This window comes from Thalassophryne amazonica, chromosome 2 (genome assembly GCF_902500255.1).
Source record: "Thalassophryne amazonica chromosome 2, fThaAma1.1, whole genome shotgun sequence".
NCBI lineage: Eukaryota > Metazoa > Chordata > Actinopteri > Batrachoidiformes > Batrachoididae > Thalassophryne > Thalassophryne amazonica.
This window is the reverse complement of record NC_047104.1, coordinates 80,236,741-80,256,290: the sequence shown is the minus strand read 5'-3', so window position 1 is coordinate 80,256,290 and position 19,550 is coordinate 80,236,741.

Here is a 19,550-nt window from a genome sequence, read left to right as displayed (position 1 = left end):
ACCATCAGTCGAATTCTCCTCTCCAGTACTCTGGAATAGACCTTACCGGGGAGGCTGAGGAGTGTGATCCCCCTATAGTTGGAACACACCCTCCGGTCCCCCTTCTTAAACAGAGGGACCACCACCCCGGTCTGCCAATCCAGAGGCACTGTCCCCGATCACCACGCGATGTTGCAGAGGCGTGTCAGCCAAGACAGCCCCACAACATCCAGAGACTTAAGGTACTCAGGACGGATTTCATTCACCCCAGGAGCCTTGCCATCGAGGAGCTTTCTAACCACCTCTGTGACTTCGGCCTAGGTAATGGATGAGTCCGCCTCCGAGTCCCCAGTCTCTGCTTCCTCTTCGGAAGACGTGACGATGGGATTGAGGAGATCCTTGAAGTACTCCTTCCACCGCCCGACAACATCCTCAGTCAGGGTCAACTGCTCCCCACCCGCACCGTAAACAGTGCTGGTGGAGAGCTGCTTCTGCCTCCTGAGGCATCGGACGGTTTGCCGGAATCTCTTCTAGGCCGACCGATATTCCTCCTCCATAGCCTCCCTGAACTCCTCCCAGACCCGAGTTTTTGCCTCTGCGACCGCACGGGCTGCGGCATGCTTGGCCTGCCGGTACCTGTCAGCTGCCTCTGGGGTCCCACCTACCAACAAAGATAAGTAGGACTCCTTCTTCAGCTTGATGGCATCCCTTAATTCCGGTGTCCACCACCGGGTTCAGGGATTGCCACCGCGACAGGCACCAGAGACCTTGCGACCACAACTACGAGCAGCCGCATCGACAATGGAGGTGGAGAACATGGTCCACTCAGACTCCATGTCTCCAACCTCCCCCGGGATCTGGGAGAAGCTCTCCCGGAGGTGGGAGTTGAAGACCTTGCTGACAGAGGGTTCCGCCAGTCATTCCCAGCAGACCCTCACGATACGTTTGGGCCTGCCAGGTCTTACCGGCTTCCTACCCTCCCAGCGGATCCAACTCACCACCAGGTGGTGAATAGTGGACAGCTCTGCCCCTCTCTTCACTTGAGTGTTCAAGACACGTGGCCGAAGGTCAGATGATATGACTACAAAGTCGATCATCGACCTCTGGCTCACGTGCACTTATGGACACCCTTGTGCTCGAACATGGTGTTCGTGATGGACAAACTGTGACTAGCACAGAAGTCCAACAACTGAACACCACTCGGGTTCAGATCGGGGAGGCCATGCTTCCCAATCACCCCCCTCCAGGTCTCACTGTCGCCGCCCACGTGAGCATTGAAATCCCCCAGGAGAACAATGGAGTCCCCACTCGGAGCGCTAGTACCCCTCCCAGGGACTCCAGGAAGGTCGGGTTCTCTGCACTGCTGCTCGGCCCGTAGGCCAAGACAACGGTGAGAGACCTGTCCCCGACCCGAAGGCGTAGGGACGTGACCCTCTCATTCACCGGAGTGAACTCCAATGCTTGGCGACTGAGCTGGGGAGCAATAAGCAATGTGACCCCAGCTCTCCGCCTTTCCCCGTGGGTGACACCAGAAAAATGAAGCGTCCAGCCCCTCTCCAGGAGTTGGGTACCAGAGCCCAAGCTGTGCGTGGAGGTGAGCCCGACTATCTCTAGTCGGTATCTCTCAACCTCCAGCACAAGCTCAGGCTCCTTCCCCCCTAGCGAGGTGACATTCCACGTCCCAACAGCCAGGGGCTGTGAGCATGGACCAGGCTGCCGGGCCACCCGCCCTCGACCACCACCCAATCCTCTCTGCACCCGACCCCCATGGCCCCCTCTGCAGGTGGTGAACCCACAGGAAGGCGGGCCCACGTCACTCTTTCAGGCTGAGCCCGGCCGGGCCCCATGTGCTAAGGCCCAACCACCAGGCGCTCGTGCGCGAGCCCCAACCCCAGGCCTGGCTCCAGGGTGGGACCCCGGCTCCGCCATAACGGGCGACATCACGGTCCTTGATCTTTTACTGGTCATGGAGGTTCTGAACTGCCCTTAGTCTGACCCATCTCCTAGGACCTGTTTGCCTTGGGAGACCCTACAGGGAGCACAAAGCCCCCGACAACATAGCTTCTAGGATCATCCGGGTACGCAAACTCCCCCACCACAATAAGGTGGCAGCTAACACCAAATAGGAAATGATTAAATGCTGAGAAATTTCTTAATGTGGAAGAAAATCTGCCTTATCATCATTTTAAAATCTAAAACCTGAAGGACTGAAGGAAACCCCACAGACGATATGTAAATGCTACCAAAATAGGAACAAAGCAAAGCATTAAGTTATATTTATCATTAACCATTAGATTTTTTTTTTTTTTTTTTGTTATATATAAAATTTGTTTTGATAGGAATTAGCAGGTCAGGTTGGTCAGCACTGTGAGCATGCCTTGGTACTGCAAGTCAAAACATCTACCACACCACAGACCCTTCCTTGGGTTCCGAATGGCAACCACCCTGGCAGACAGCTGGTGCATTCCCATTTCTCAAAAGTAAACATATATCTGCCACTCCCAGGTGAAGCATGGGTGTCCCTTTGTTTTTCTGGAGCCTCACATAAATCATGGTAAGTAAATGTTCATTTGACAAAAAGTAATTCCAACTGTATAAATATACAAAATATATAAATATACAAATATACTTGATACCAAAGACAGCCAGTCATTGCAATGGGTCACTGGTTATTTTTCAAGTCTCACTACCATACAGCAAAATAGGAAGTACCACGACCTTAAAGACTTAGACCTTCATTCTCCTGCAAAAGTATCGGCATCACTAAAAACCTCTTTCCAGCAACCACATAACACCATAAGCTCTTCCCAGGCATCTCCTCATGTCAAAAGGCCAAAGACCCAGAGACATGAAAGCTGCCAAGATAGGGATTACAACACAGCACTAACCAATGCCAGACACCACAGCATTTACAATCAAACTTACAAAAGGCAGTCACCAAATGGGTCTGAAATATCCAAAATTAATCATGCACCATAACACAGTCAAATTTAATTTATAAACAAGTCAACAAATATTTTTTGTTGTATTACTATCAAAACTTTCACTATATTGTTCATATAGTGATGTGTTTATTTTAATCTCTCTCTTCTGTATTCCCCCTTCTGCCGCTTTCATAAGCTATTCCCCTGCTGGAATCATTAATGTGTAAATGTTATGGTTCTGGATTCTGTTCAGCTCATTCACTCACAGCTGCCCATACCACCTGATGATCAGGAAATCTGCATCACTGGCCTTACAGGCTACTCTTACACCAAAACATTTATCATGCCTAAGGCATGTAACAGATGGGCTGATTGAATGCTGAGTGACACTAATTAAACAGATGTGTTGCAGGGACGTGTACGGGCATTTTGACCCTGCTAATGTAAGGCATATCTGAGTAATGTGCTCTTTGTACAATGATAGACAGCGCTGGGCTTTAGTCCAGGCTCTTGGTGGTCTAAGGTGCAAACACTGGTGATGGGTGATATCATGCCCATTTTCCATGTACACCTGGAGCTGTCAGGAAGGACATCCCGTGTATAATGTGCGGCAAATTAATATGCTGAGAACGGGAGAGTACAAAAAATTGTAAAGCCTCAGAGAGGCAATGCATTTCAATGATGTCACCATGATCTCACTCATACCACATAATGACAAATGATTAGTTGATCGATATGAGCTGGGTCACAAGGCGGATGTAGAAATGCACTCCATCAGTGCAAGTCCTGCCATCCATCCTTGCATCAGTGACATTTTCTTGGACCCATGATCAATGATGAAAGTCAAGATCTGTGCCTAAATGCAGATCCATACAAAAATGTATGCAGCTCATCTACTAAAAGCAACATCTGCTTCTCAATTAAATGTCATTGAGATTGATTCATGATTGGGTGTTATTTTGTTTGTTTGTTTTTGGAGATATTCTATTGAGAAGGTCTGAAAAGGTTCCTGCAGTTTTGGAATCTAAGCCAAACTCAAATGCCTCTCTAAAAAACACTTTGAAAACTTGCAGATACCCAAATTTGGCTTTGGTCAAGTCAGCAACTAAGTCTAGCAAAGCAAGAACAAAAAGAACAGTTTAAGACAAAGAAAGAATGTTATTATCCAATTTGTTGTTGAAGTGTCCAATAAGCTCAAGAGATTCTGACAAACACAACATACCTGGTTAACATGTTTTCTTTTTATTTGCAACAATTTTTGTATATGTTCTGTCAGTCTTATACTTTCTATTTTGTTTTATTTATATGTACTTGCTATTTTGTCTTATTAGAATGACCTTAGTAGTCTGTCACCCTTCTACATCCAGTCTGCTTGAGGTTTCTCCTGTAATCAAAAAAGGAGTTTGGGTAGGCCCTGCAGAATGACTTTTGGTTGGCCTCAAAGTTCTGGCAAACTGTCATACAACTTACGAACATGCCTATCTCGGCTTTCAGTGGCTTACCAGTGGAGTGAGTATAAGAGAAATTGTGGAGAGCTGGGCATGTCCCAACTTGTCCTCTGACACTCCAAAACGGAGGTGTTCTTTGTCTCGCTCCATCAGTGAATCCATCGTGACGCGCAAAGCCTCCGCGCGGCTTTCCATGACAAAATCTCTTGTTAAAAGTGAAATCTGCCGGAAAATGGCTGATGTCCAGCTCTTGTGATAACCAGAGAAATTGCACACGACGGTCCCTGATCCATACAGCCATCCGTTTAGAAATGATCTGGTGGGTTCTGCCTGAACATCATGGCTCAGAGCGCGGCGTGCCGTGTGCCATTGTGGGCTGTCCTTAAAGCGGTAGTAACACTCCTTAATCTCTGTGAAGCCCATAAAATTTTCACCGAAAGCCATCTGAATTTTCCGAATGGTTTCCAGCTGCCTGTCTGTAACAGTTTCTGAAAAAATTGTGATGGAACAAAGCCCAAATCATTCCGCCATTTCCTCGCAATGAAAAAACGACGAGAGGGGTGGACCAGTGCTCACTCAAAGCCTGCCCACAGGCGAATGACGCAACTGACAGGCGTGAAAAAACTCATGCATGCACACGAAAGTTCAAGCTTGGCTGACGTAAAAACATATGAATCAAATCCATATATTTTTTGCATAAAATAAAAAGGTCGGATACTTTTCTAACAGACCTCGTATATAGGATTCATTTATATAGCGCCACAACAGAGTTGCCTCAAGGTGCTTCACACAAGTAAGAGCAGCAGTGGTAGGAAAAACTCCCTCTGAGGAAGAAACCTGAAGCAGACCAGACTCAAAGGGGTGACCCTCTGCTTGGGCCATGCTACAGACTTAAATTACTGAACAATTCACAAAACGAATATACAGGAAATGTTGTTGGTACACAGGACAGGAGGGTCTCCAGCAAAAATACCACACCCATCTCTGGATGGAGCTGCACCTAAAACAGAGACAAAAACTGAATAAGGCATCAGAAAGACAAGAAATACAGTATAATTTGTTAGCATTAAACAACAAGAAAAACAGGAAATACTAAGGTGATCACCGGCCACTAGCCCTAAGCTTCACTAAAAGACCCACAATTTAGGTAAAGTTGATGTCGCGACACACTCCATTTCCTAATAAAATGAACTAAAAGAGTAAAAAGCGTAGAACTACACTATGCCAGTATGTTAGCCATACAAAAGGGAAAATAAGTGCTTCTTTAGTCTGGACTTGAAAGTCTCCACAGAATCTGATTGTTTTATTGACGCAGGGAGATCATTCCACAGAACAAGGGCACAATAAGAGAAAGCTCTATGACCTGTAGACTTCTTATTCACCCTAGGGACACAAAGTTGTTCTGCACTCTGAGAACGCAAAGCCCGGGTACATAAGGTTTAATTAGGTCAGCTAGGTAGGGAGGTGCCAGTCTGTGAAGAATTTTATAGACTAGTAGCAGAAACTTAAAATCTGATCTCACTGGGACAGGAAGCCAGTGAAGGGATGCCAAAATGGGTGTAATGCGGTCAAACTTTCTGCTTCATGTCAAAAGTCTGGCTGCAGCATTTTGAACCAGTTGGAGAGCCCTAATGCTGGACTGCGGTAAACCAGAAAATAGAACATTGCAGGAGTTCAATCTCAAAGAGATAAACACATGGATCAGGGTCTCAGCATCAGCCATAGACAGGATTGGACAAATCTTCGCTATAGCAATGCAGCAATGCGGGTTTCAAATAAGTATTTGATCCACTGTCAATTTTGCAAGTTTTCCCACCGGCAAAGAATGAAGAGGTCTGTAATTTTTATCATAGGTACAATTGAACTGTGAGAGACAGAATCTAAAAAAAAAAAAAAAAAAAAAATCATGATTTTTAAATAATTAATTTGCATTTTATTGCATGAAATAAGTATTTGATCCACCAGAAAAACACACCTTAATATTTGGTACAGAAACTTTTGTTTGCAGTTTCAGAGCTCAGACGTATCCTGTAGTTCTTGACCAAGTTTGCACACTGCAGCAGGGATTTTGGTCCACTCCTCCATACAGATCTTCTCCAGCTCTTTCAGGTTTGGAGTTTCAGCTCCCTCTAAAGATTTTCTACTGAGTTCAGGTCTGGAGACTGGCTCGGCCACTCCAGGACCTTGAAATGCTTCTTACGGAGCCACTCCTTAGTTGTCCTGGCTGCGTGTTTGGGGTCTTTGTCATGCTGGAAGACCCAGCCACAACCCATATTCAATGCTCTTAGTGAGGAAAGGACAAATGGGCCTGGACATGTGCTGGCGTGAGCAGGGGGACCTTGCATGTCCTACAGGATTTTAAACCATGACCGCGTTGTGCATTACTAATTAATGCAATCATCACTGTGGTCCCAGCTCTCTTCAGGTCATTGACCAGGTCCTCCTGTGTTGTTCTGAACTTTCTCAGAATCATCCTTATCCCACGAGGTGAAATCTTGCAAGGAGCCCAAAACCGGGGAAGACTGACAGTCATCATGTGTTTCTTCCATTTTCTAAGAATTGCGCCAACAGTTGTTGTCTTCTCACCAAGCTGCTTGCCTGTTGTCCTGTAGTCTATCCCAGCCTTGTGCAGTTCTACAGTCTTGTCCCTGGTGTCCTTAGACAGCTCTTTGGTCTTGGCCATGATGAATAGGTTGGAGTGTGATTGATTGTGTGGACAGGTGTCTTTTATACAGCTAACGGTTCGAACAGGTGTAATCAATACAGGCAGGCAAGAGTGCAGAATAGGAGGGCTTCTTAAAGAAAAATTAACAGGTCTGTGAGAGCAAGAATTCTTGCTGGTTGGTAGGTGATCAAATACTTATTTCATGCAGTAAAATGCAAATTAATTATTTAAAAGTCAAACGTCATTTTTCAGAATTTTTTTTCTTTAGATTCTGTCTCTCACAGTTGAAGTTTACCTACGATAAAACTTACAGACCTCTCCATTCTTTGTAGGTGGGAAAACTTGCAAAATCGACAGTGGATCAAATACTTATTTGCCCCAATGTACCTGTAAACCCCTTCGAGGTGATCGCCTTACTCTCAATAGTCCTTACTGGGCCATTGACAGTCTTATGAAGAGAAGGAAAAGTGTGGGCAGCAATCGACAGCAGTTTGTTCCCAATATTTATACAAGCTGAACATTTTATATAACAATAAACATCACTGTGTACTGCCTCAAGCAATGTTGGTTGTTGAACTTAGTGTTGTCTGACATTGATTATAGGTGTTTGTGTAAACAGTGTAAGACATACATGTTATTTACTCATGAACCATGTTTGAAACATCACGTCTGATATCATATATTGATTCAATGAAAGTCAATGAGACTGAACAGACAGCCACCAAATTTTGATCAACACTGAAGAAGGGCTAGAAGTAACTGAGCATTAGCAGTTGAACTGAGTTAGTGTCTGACACGTGTGACAACATAGGAGAGAAAATTTCCAGCACTGAATAGCAAAAGGTGCAAAACATAGCTGAAAATATCAGGGGGGTTTTTTCCAGCCTGGAAAGTACAGTGTTATTCAATGCAATCACAGTGTTGAACTATGTTTGCATATGGAATGTAATTCCATCTGAAAGAAAAGCTGTATATTATAATTGCAAGCACATGGATGTCAAAATAAAAAAACTATATTCTGCATTTATTAATAAAACCATGGGTATAATTTGAATGAGATCAATGAAAGCACATGGACAACAGTTAACAATGAATACATTTCACAATAATATTAAACATAATTGTAAAATGTTATTCATGTATGTCTACATGGCCTCCACATTTTATTGATTCCAATCAGCAAAATTGGGAGCATAAGATTTGGAAAAAGAGGGAAAATTATTAAAGATCAACCAATGAACTGGCAACAAAGCAGTAACTTTTGAAATATAGAATTTGAAAAAAGGAGCTCGGAGTCGAGCCGCTGCTCCTCCACGTCGAAAGGAGCCAGTTGAGGTGGCTTGGGCATCTTTTCCGGATGCCCCCTGGATGCCTCGCTGGAGAGGTGTTCCGGGCACGTCCCATCGGGAGGAGGCCCTGGGGAAGACCCAGGACACGCTGGAGGGACTACAGTACGTCTCTCTGCGGGCTTGGGAACGCCTTGGGGTTCCCCCGGAGGAGCTGGGCGAGGTATCGGGAGGTCTGGGCAGCTGAGCTGAATGTGAATGTCATAAAAGCACAAACTCCCACATTTGAGATTTAACTATCAGTTATTAAAGCAAGTTGCATTGTATGAAAAGAATTTAACATGTATTTTATCTGCATGTTTGGCAGAGCAGCAGGAAACATTAACAAGGCTGTTTAATTCCTCACAGTTAGAGAAGTTAACCCGTGCATATTTGAGGCACTGATAGCGTTAATGTCCTTGGAGTTCTTTAAAACATAAAAAAGAACCTCTGGTCTGGTACGTTTTAAACAGTGCAAAAAGTTTTCAAAGGCACAGACATTTGACCCTGTTATATTGCTCTCTAAAACTGTCTTTATTTACAGATCAAATCACTAACGTCAAAACAAAAAACAATGTTTCCATTAAAAACTAAGTTAATTAATTAAAACAATCGCGACTGAAATTTTCATTTCACCATATTGAAATGGTTATATGCCATACTGGGTGAAAAATGACTTCAGTTTGCCTGTAGAAAATACAGGCAAACCATATGGCAAGTATAAATATTGCTAATGAATTCAGGAATATGTTGAGTGAATCTCATAAGAAGAACACTCAGTGCACATAATGTGCATTTCCTTTGCTGGCTGCCCTGTTTCTCCTTGTAAAAGTGCTTTATTTTGAAATAAGCCACCAAGGAAAATGATGTTTGGCTTTTTTTTTCACTGTCCATAAGAACTAGCCCATCTTTGTTATTGTTCCTCAGAGTTTGTTCAGGAAACAGATTGAACATTACATTACATTAAATATGGGCCCTGATTGCAATGCAAATCTTCATCATCATATAATAATTATTATTATTGTTATTATTATTATTATTGTTATTATTATTCGTAGTAATAGTAGTAGTAAATGTCGTGACATGGTCACATTTTCTGAAGCTTGCATTCGTTTTCTTGTCATGGCACTTCGTTGTCCATGCCAGTGGACTTGTTGAGGTCACATTGGCCTGACACAGTTTCATTCAATCTAGGAGTGAGTTTCCCATTTTGTACAGCTTGGTCATTACTTTAGGGTACTGATTTGCTCTGGAGGATTATGAATTAGGGATTGACCAAATATAAAGGAAACTGTTACATCATTCTGCTGTCATTGACAGTATGAAAAATGGAATCAGTTCCTTGACAGCCAGAAAGAAGCAGCATTTTAAGATCATAATTTAAACTGTGAGTCTTAATGGATAAGTTAAAGAGAACAATTGCTGAAAAATGGCTCAAATTTTCAAACTACATCTTAGTGCGTACAGAGACCCGTAAAGCTGAAAGCAGAGGCGGGAGGATTTATGAGGCAGCAGAAAGCTGTAGAGTGGCTTTATGAGCTAGCAGCCCTCTTTAATGGGCAGGTGTTCAGCCATTTTTACTGCTCTCCTCCTCCTCTTCCTCCTGCTCCTCCCACTTCATCTCGCATCCTGGCAAACCCTTGAACCCTCATCAAGGACAAAAGTATGTCTAGTATGCAGAGATGCATTGTTTCTTCTGATATGTTATATTCTCTACACGCCGTATGATGACCATATTAAATGAAAATCAGGCTTATTGTCATGACACCAGTTCATTCAACACTTATCCTCTTCAATTCGTTTCATTTCAGTGTGTTTATATAGCGCTAAATCACAACAAGGTAGGGATGTCCCGATCCGATCACGTGATCGGAAATCGGGCCCGATCACGTCGTTTCAGACTTGATCGAAATCGGACATTGCATCCCGATCAGGAATCCGATATAGATTTTATCCTCATTATTTTGATCAGCGCTATTTCAAGCTCATTATTGCAGACTAATGGACCTTTCACGCGTCGGCAGCGTCAGAGGCGTGAGACGCGTTGCTTTTTAGGGGCGTCAGAAGTGTCGCTTTAGCTCAGCTTTTGACGCAACGCTTCTGACGGGAGCACACATTGCTGCTTGTCAGCAGGCTGACGTCATCAAAGTTCAACCCAATCTTTTTTTTTTAATTGAACAAAAGAAAAAACACAAGTTCAACCGGACATTCTCGCACACGAGTGCGGCTGAAACCGATTCCAGAGGAGAAAAGGGAACAAGAGTTCCGCAGTGAATTTGGGAAGAAGAGATGGAATTATAACCCGGACAGAGGTGAGGGGAGTTACGCGTACAAAGTTTCTTTCGCAGATCTGCTGTTTGTGTGTTTATGCACTCAGCCTGACGCCTCGATGGAATGACAAGAGGATGATGGACACTTTCCCACCGAAACTCTTGCTCAGTCATCCTTCCGTGCGCAGCAGGACCCGGTGCTGACCAAGTCCTCAGGACAACGATCTGTAATCTGATTAACAAAAAGAAAAAAACAAATTGTCCTGTGATCGTTTGTCTGCAAAACGGAGCGAGAGATGGTGTGTGCACGAGTGACGTGCACACTCATCACATTTAGGAGCGCGTCTTAAAGAGCTTCCGTCTTCATTCATGTTCACTGTGCTGCTCTGAACTTGTTGAACACTGATAAAGCATCAGAGGGTACAATGAGGACTGTCAGGACGCAAATATATGTTTTTTTTTCCTTTTACTTTTCAGGTTGACTTTTGAACTTTTGATGCTCTGAGCTGTGACGTTGCTTCGCACTGTCCAATAGGAACGATGTGTCGGGCCAAAACATGGAAGACTAGTGGCAGAAACCACTGAGCTCTACAAAACTGAAACGTGTCATAGTACTGCTCATTTATAGAGCAGTTTTCTGAAGAAAAACCCTTGGAAATGTTTTTTGTTGTTTGTAACCTCAAAATTTCTGATTACTGTTTAAAAAAGTTTAGAACACTTGTATTTAAAATAGCTAAATCAATAAATGGTTCTTTAGAAACCTTTAATCTATAAATTAAAACCACCTGTTATTTCAGATTAGATAATTTCTTGTTTAACATAAGGAACCTTGGACATTTATTTTTAGACAAATAAAATAACATGGAAATTTGTACATTTTTAAAGTCTGGTAGATTATTACTTGATTGTTCAAGCTACCTGAAGGAGACGTGCACTGTTTAAGTGATAAATAATAAAATAAGGTGATTAAAATGAATATATATATTTAGCATTTGTTCACTGTTCATTCAGTTTTTTAAAGTATCGGATTGGGACTCGGTATTGGCAGATACTCAAAATCAGATGACTCAGAATCGGATCGGGGCCAAAAAAACCTGATCGGGACATCCTTACAACACAGTCACCCCAAGGTGATTCACCCATTGCCCTGAGTAAGCACATCAGTGACAGTGATAAGGAAAAACTCTCTCTGGGCTATTTTTGGGGAAGAAACCTCAAGCAGACAAGATTTAGAGGGTGACACACTGCTTAGGCCATTCTAAAAATAAGAGAGAGCTTAAAACAGTACAAATGAAAAAATGCAGACAAACGCACCATGTAAAACACAGTCTAGAACAGATGTGATTCTAGAAAGTTCTAATTTTAAGTAAATGTGAGGTGCTGCAGGTCAGCATTCGCCAGCCATCTTGGGCGAGTGAGAGGTCATCCATTGGTCCAGCAGGTGGTGACAAAAACCCAGATCCCAGGTTCAGTTTGGGGACATCACCTCAAAGAAGGAGCAAAATCAGTTGGCCAGAGCTAACATGCACCTAAACTACTAGTTTCCACCCAAAAACCAACAGAGAATCACAGACGTTACTAATGTGTTTGCTGGCAGCTAGCTGTTTGCTTCACTAATTGACCTAGAATGTAGATATAAACTATTGTTGGGTAAGGTGGAATAAAGCCCGTATTTTCACACACTGATGACAGAAAACATAGCATGTTCTCTCACCTCCAGTTGCCCAATGTTCATTTCTGATTGTTTCAGAAATAATTGTATGAAAATTTATGATACTTTTCTATTCTTAAAATTAATTTGTGGTGTTTGTCAAGAACCTGGAAACAAAGGGGATGGACACAAATGCCAGACTCACACAGAGGCGCAGAGTGTAAAAACGGATTTACTGAAAAACTGGGCAAAGGTTGGTACACAGGTAGGCAAGCCAAAATCAGCAGGTCAAAAACAAGAAAAAGGTTCGGTGCACAGCAAAGTAAAAAACAAGGTCAAGGACCATGAGAAAAAAGCTGGAACAAAGACATGCGGAACAACGAACTGGCAGAGACAGGAAGGAAAACATCGTTTAAATAACAGGTGTGATTAGGGAAAATGAGACACAGGTGTGGGAGAACAACCAGGAAGAGAGCATGGCAAGCAAAAGGGACAAGACACCCAAATCCAACTTCAAACACAAGACAAGAGCGTACACTCAGAAACACAAAGCAAACTAAAACCTGACCATAAAGAAAAACCCAGACATTAATACAATGAAAATGCAAAACCCACATGTGAAATGACAACCCACATGACATCATTCCTCTCTCAAAGACCACCCCCTGTCGGGCCAGGAGCATCTGGACGCGAGGCATGGAAGTCCCGGATGAAATCAGGGTCCAGAACAAAGTGAGGCATAGTCCAGGGGCGCTCCTCCAGACCATTCCATTCCCAGTCGACCAGATACTGGGTCACCCGGCCCCAGTGGCAAGCAGACAGGAGCCTCTGCACAGCAAACACCGGACCACCAACCAAGAACCGGGTGAAAGTAGGGGGCACAGCCAAAGCGCAAGTGCTGGTCCTCAGTGGCTTGACCTGACTGATTTGGAACATCAGATGGACACACATGGCCCTGGGAAGCCTGAGCCCGACAGCCACAGGATGAACAACCTTGGAAACAGGAAAGGGTCCGTCAAACCTGGAAGTGAGCTTCTTAGATTCCACCCATAGTGGCAAATGCTTTGTGGACAACCAAACTCTCTGATCCTGAACATAGGATGGAGCGAGAGTCCTCTAGCGATCTGCAGTAGACTTGTAGATAGCTGATGACTTAATGAGGGACTGGCGGGCCCACTCCCAGGTTTTCCTGCATCTCCTCACCAGGGCCAAGGAAGATGGGATCGGGACGGGGAATCGGTGTCTGTGGATGGGAACAATGATGGTTGAAAGCCATGGACAACATGAAATGGTGAGAGACCTGTTGATGAGGATGGTATGGTGTGATGTTGCGAGTTCCACCCATAGCAGATTTTCTAACCAGGTTGCAGGGTGTTGAGCGGATGTGATGTGAAGTCCCTTCTCTACTTCTTGATTAATCAGTCTGTTTGACCATTGGACTGTGGGTGATGGCCGGAGGACAGGCTAACTGAAAGCTCCCAGGAGTCTGCAGAACTCGAACTAGAACCAAGACACAAACTGCTGCCCTTGGTCAGATACTAAATCCTGTGGGAAACCATGGTACCTGAAAACATGATTATTAACTGCCTCTGCCATCTCCTTGGCCGAGGGAAATTTAGACAGAGGAATGGAATGTGCCATCTTGGAGAGACGGTCAACCACGTTCAAGATGACCGTGTTGTCATGCGAGTTAGGAAGTCCAGTGACAAAGTCCACAGACTATGGTTGTCGAGGAACAGGTAGAAGTGCTAATAAACCTGGTGGGCTGCAATTAGATGGCTCATATATGGCACATAGCTGACATGTATTGACAAAGTCTCTGACATTTCTTATACCTGGCCACCAAAACCGCTGCTGAATAACTAACAAAATTTTATTCATACCAGGATGGCAGGACATCTTATTAGCATAAGCCCATTCTATCACTCCCCCCTTAGCAAGTCCACCACATAAAATTTACCCTGAGGATAATCGGTAGGGGGCCTACGTGCCTCTTCAGCTGCTTTGACTTTGGCTTCAATGAATAGGATGAGAACAGAGACAAAACACTTCTCAGGCAAAATGGTCTTGGCTTCATGAGTATACAAATCAGAGTCAAATGAGCAGGAGAGTGAATCGGGTTTCTTGTTTTTAGAACCGGGACGATAAGAAAACACAAAGTTAAAGTGGCTGAAAAATAATGCCCAGCAGGCCTACCTAGCATGGAGTCACTTAACGAAACGTAGGTATTCCAAATTTTCGTGGTTGGTCCAGACCAAAAACTGCATCTGGACACCTCCAACCAATGGTGCACCTCCTACAAGGCTAATTTGACAGGGATATGGGTGTATCTTACCATCAGTGGGGCACACTTGCGATAAGATGTCGGAGGCATCAACCTCAACCATAAACTGCTAGCCAGGATCCGGGGGAAACAGCACCAGAGCAAATGTGAAACATTGCTTAAGTTCTTGAAATACCGCATCACATTCCAGAGACCAAAACAAAAAAAAAAACCTGTGGGGTGAAGTGAGATTATGTAAGGGAGATGCGAATATATTGAAATTGTGAATGAATTTGTGGTACAAATGAGCAAACCCCAGGAACCTCTGCACCTTCTTGCGGGTGCGTGGCATGATCCACTCTGCCACAGCTGTCACTTTGACTAGATCCATCCTAACCTCCAGGAAAGATACCCCAGAAAAGATACTGAGGACTTGTGGAACTCACATTTCTCTGCCTTCACGTACAGCTTGTTTTGGAGTAACCACTGAAGGACCGATCGGACATGCCGTGTGTGGATCTTTTCATTGGGGGAGAAAATCAGAATTCATCTAAATACACAAACACATAGTGGTTAAGGAAATCCCTGAGCAAATTGTTACCCAACTTCTGTAAAGTTGCAGGAGCATTACTGAGATCATATGGCATGGTCTGACTGTTTCTATGTGGTCCTGTGATAGACTGGTGTCCTGTCCAGGGTGTACCGTGCCTCTTGTCCAATAACTCCTGGGATAGGCACCAGCTCCCCTGTGATCCTGAATTGAAATAATTCCTTTTCCTCTGTTCCTCTCGTTTGAGAGGAACAGAGGAAGTTGATACGTGTTCAGATACGTGTTGGCATCAGAATTTTGGCTCTCTGTTGGGACTGTTTGCACAGAGACTGCTACCTGCTGCTTTGGACTTGAATTAACAGTCTTTTTCAAGACTTTTTTTACTTTTTTACCTTTTTACTTTTTTTTTACTTTTTTACTGTGCTCCAACACCTAAGGAAGACCTCTAACGGTCAAAACATCGCAACGGAGCACTTTTATCAGCTAACTTTCATCAGCGTTGGCAAGCTAACTAGCTTGCTAACGCTTTCGTTTTTATTTATTTATTTATTTATTTATTTTTTATTGTATTTTTCTTTTTCTTATTTTTTTTTTTCTCTTTTAGCACTGTTGTCGTGCGTTATCTGTGCTGCTCCACAGCGTGTTTAGTTGATTTTTATTTTATTTTAGCACCGTTGTCGTGCGTTGACTGTGCTGCTTCATGGCCTGTTTGGTGCCTTGATTGGGGCACTCCTTCTGCTGAATCACCTTTAAATTATTTACACATTATTCACTTTGTGTGTTTTTAGGAATCCGCTAGGTTGCGTAGCTACTAGCTCTTAGCCGATTTAGCATGGCGGCTTCTCCTGTCTCTCCCGTACTTTTCTGCTCTGGGTGTGAAATGTTTAGTTATTCCTCGGCCTCCTTTAGCAGTAACGGTACTTGTAATAAGTGCAGCTTATTCGTAGCTTTGGAGGCCAGGCTGGGCGAATTGGAGACTCGGCTCCGCACCGTGGAAAATTCTACAGCTAGCCAGGCCCCTGTAGTCGGTGCGGACCAAGGTAGCTTAGCCGCCGCTAGTTCCCCCCTGGCAGATCCCGGGCAGTCGGGAAAGCAGGCTGACTGGGTGACTGTGAGGAGGAAGCGTAGCCCTAAACAGAAGCCCCGTGTACACCGTCAACCCGTTCACATCTCTAACCGTTTTTCCCCACTCGACGATACACTCGCCGAGGATCAAACTCTGGTTATTGGCGACTCTGTTTTGAGAAATGTGAAGTTAGCGACACCAGCAACCATTGTCAATTGTCTTCCGGGGGCCAGAGCAGGCGACATCGAAGGACATTTGAAATTGCTGGCTAAGGCTAAGCGTAAATTTGGTAAGATTGTAATTCACGTCGGCAGTAATGACACTCGGTTACGCCAATCGGAGGTCACTAAAATTAACATTAAATCGGTGTGTAACTTTGCAAAAACAATGTCGGACTCTGTTGTTTTCTCTGGGCCCCTCCCCAATCAGACCGGGAGTGACATGTTTAGCCGCATGTTCTCCTTGAATTGCTGGCTGTCTGAGTGGTGTCCAAAAAATGAGGTGGGCTTCATTGATAATTGGCAAAGCTTCTGGGGAAAACCTGGTCTTGTTAGGAGAGACGGCATCCATCCCACTTTAGATGGAGCAGCTCTCATTTCTAGAAATCTGGCCAATTTTCTTGGATGCTCCAAACTGTGACTGTCCAGCGTTGGGACCAGGAGGCAGAGCTGTGGTCTTACACACCTCTCTGCAGCTTCTCTCCCCCTGCCATCCCCTCATTACCCCATCCCCGTAGAGACGGTGCCTGCTCCCAGACTACCAATAACCAGCAAAAATCTATTTAAGCATAAAAATTCAAAAAGAAAAAATAATATAGCACCTTCAATTGCACCACAGACTAAAACAGTTAAATGTGGTCTATTAAACATTAGGTCTCTCTCTTCTAAGTCCCTGTTGGTAAATGATATAATAATTGATCAACGTATTGATTTATTCTGCCTAACAGAAACCTGGTTACAGCAGGATGAATATGTTAGTTTAAATGAGTCAACACCCCCGAGTCACACTAACTGTCAGAATGCTCGTAGCACGGGCCGTGGCGGAGGATTAGCAGCAATCTTCCATTTCAGTTTATTAATTAATCAAAAACATAGACAGAGCTTTAATTCATTTGAAAGCTTGTCTCTTAGTCTTGTCCATCCAAATTGGAAGTCCCAAAAACCAGTTTTATTTGTTATTATCTATCATGCACCTGGTCGTTACTGTGAGTTTCTCTGTGAATTTTCAGACCTTTTGTCTGACTTAGTGCTTAGCTCAGATAAGATAATTATAGTGGGCGATTTTAATATCCACACAGATGCTGAGAATGACAGCCTCAACACTGCATTTAATCTATTATTAGACTCTATCGGCTTTGCTCAAAAAGTAAATGAGTCCACCCACCACTTTAATCATATCTTAGATCTTGTTCTGACTTATGGTATGGAAATAGAAGACTTAACAGTATTCCCTGAAAACTCCCTTCTGTCTGATCATTTTTTAATAACATTTACATTTACCCAGATGGACTACCCTGCAGTGGGGAATAAGTTTCATTACACTAGAAGTCTTTCAGAAAGCGCTGTAACTAGGTTTAAGGATATGATTCCTTCGTTATGTTCTCTAATGTCATATACCAACACAGAGCAGAGTAGCTACCTAAACTCTGTAAGGGAGTTAGAGTATCTCGTCAATAGTTTTACATCCTCTTTGAAGACAACTTTGGATGCTGTAGCTCCTCTGAAAAAGAGAGCTTTAAATCAGAAGTGTCTGACTCCGTGGTATAACTCACAAACTCGTAGCTTAAAGCAGATAACCCGTAAGTTGGAGAGGAAATGGCGTCTCACTAATTTAGAAGATCTTCACTTAGCCTGGAAAAAGAGTTTGTTGCTCTATAAAAAAGCCCCCCGTAAAGCTAGGACATCTTTCTACTCATCACTAATTGAAGAAAATAAGAATAACCTCAGGTTTCTTTTCAGCACTGTAGCTAGGCTGACAAAGAGTCAGAGCTCTATTGAGCTGAGTATTCCATTAACTTTAACTAGTAATGACTTCATGACTTTCTTTGCTAACAAAATTTTGACTATTAGAGAAAAAATTACTCATAACCATCCCAAAGATGTATCGTTATCTTTGGCTGCTTTCAGTGATGCCGGTATTTGGTTAGACTCTTTCTCTGTCTTTCTCTGTTGTTCTGTCTGAGTTATTTTCATTGGTTGCTTCGTCCAAACCATCGGCATGTTTATTGGACCCCATTCCTGCCAGGCTGCTCAAGGAAGTCCTACCATTATTTAATGCTTCAATCTTAAATATGATCAATCTATCTTTGTTAGTTGGTTATGTACCACAGGCCTTTAAGGTGGCAGTAATTAAACCATTACTTAAAAAGCCATCACTTGACCCAGCTATCTTAGCTAATTATAGGCCAATTTCCAACCTTCCTTTTCTCTCAAAGATTCTTGAGAGGGTAGTTGTAAAACAGTTAACTGATCACCTGCAGAGGAATGGTCTATTTGAAGAGTTTCAGTCAGGTTTTAGAATTCATCATAGTACAGAAACAGCATTAGTGAAGGTTACAAATGATCTTCTTATGGCTTCGGACAGTGGACTTATCTCTGTGCTTGTTCTGTTGGACCTCAGTGCTGCTTTTGATACTGTTGACCATAAAATTTTATTACAGAGATTAGAGCATGTCATAGGTATTAAAGGCACTGCGCTGCGGTGGTTTGAATCATATTTGTCTAATAGATTACAGTTTGTTCATGTAAATGGGGAATCTTCTTCACAGACTAAAGTTAATTATGGAGTTCCACAAGGTTCTGTGCTAGGACCAATTTTATTCACTTTATACATGCTTCCCTTAGGCAGTATTATTAGACGGTATTGCTTAAATTTTCATTGTTACGCAGATGATACCCAGCTTTATCTATCCATGAAGCCAGAGGATACACACCAATTAGCTAAACTGCAGGATTGTCTTACAGACATAAAGACATGGATGACCTCTAATTTCCTGCTTTTAAACTCAGATAAAACTGAAGTTATTGTACGTGGCCCCACAAATCTTAGAAGCATGGTGTCTAACCAGATCGTTACTCTGGATGGCATTTCCCTGATCTCTAGTAATACTGTGAGAAATCTTGGAGTCATTTTTGATCAGGATATGTCATTCAAAGCGCATATTAAACAAATATGTAGGACTGCCTTTTTGCATTTACGCAATATCTCTAAAATCAGAAAGGTCTTGTCTCAGAGTGATGCTGAAAAACTAATTCATGCATTTATTTCCTCTAGGCTGGACTATTGTAATTCATTATTATCAGGTTGTCCTAAAAGTTCCCTAAAAAGCCTTCAGTTGGTTCAGAATGCTGCAGCTAGAGTATTGACGGGGACTAGCAGGAGAGAGCATATCTCACCCGTGTTGGCCTCT